The sequence below is a fragment of the Numenius arquata genome, chromosome 9 (assembly GCF_964106895.1).
Source record: "Numenius arquata chromosome 9, bNumArq3.hap1.1, whole genome shotgun sequence".
NCBI lineage: Eukaryota > Metazoa > Chordata > Aves > Charadriiformes > Scolopacidae > Numenius > Numenius arquata.
The window spans coordinates 27,102,604-27,103,399 of record NC_133584.1 but is presented as its reverse complement, the minus strand read 5'-3'; the positions used below and the strand labels follow the sequence as shown (position 1 = coordinate 27,103,399).

Here is a 796-nt window from a genome sequence, read left to right as displayed (position 1 = left end):
ATACTCTGGCTTCTCTTCAGATCGTGTAAGTCTTTTGCCTTCTACTAAAGATTTCCGTGGAGAGGAACAGGCAAAAAATTTCACAAAGTTGAACATAGGAAGTTCCATCTAAACATGAGGAGGAACTTCTTCACTTTGAGGGTGGCGGAGCCCTGGAAGAGGCTGCCCAGAGAGGTGGTAGAGTCTCCTTCTCTGGAGATGTTCAAAACCCACCTGGACACATTCCTGTGTGACCTGCTCTGGGTGGACCTGCTTTGGCAGAGGGTTGGACTAGATGATCTCCAGAGGTCCCTTCCAACCCCGTATCATTCTGTGATTCTGTGAAGCTCTAGGATGGCTGGTAGCTTTGTTACCATACACAGTCACTTCACAACAGCACCCATGCGTAACTCCAAAGGTGGAGATAGGGAGGCTCCTTCTGGAGTATCAGCTTTAAGACTGCGAAAAATTACAAGGAACCTTCTTCACAGAAAATGCCTGTAGACAAATGGCAACCCTCCAGAGTTCTTGTCCTCTTGGAGCACTATTTATGCTCCAGCACACTTTCTATCCAAAGGTCTCAAAACCAAGGCTACTACAACACTTGTTCTCAAATTCCTTAGGAGGTAAATAGGGCATCGGGAGGCATTAAGAAGAGAAACAGCACATCTAAGTTTAACTCAAAGCCTGCCACCAATATTCTGTGGCTCCTACTTATATGTCCAAAAGCCCACAAACAAAAAGGGGGGTTTTTTTGCTGCTTTTACAAATTTGGTTTTTTTGTTTGTTTGTTGGGTTTTTTTTGTTTGTTTGTTTT

The 796-nt window shown here is 44.3% G+C and overlaps 1 pseudogene; it reads left to right on the top strand.

Annotated features, from left to right (window-relative positions):
• On the top strand, positions 1-108 carry LOC141468945 (U5 spliceosomal RNA; annotated as a pseudogene).
• The last annotated feature ends 688 nt before the right edge of the window (positions 109-796 follow it).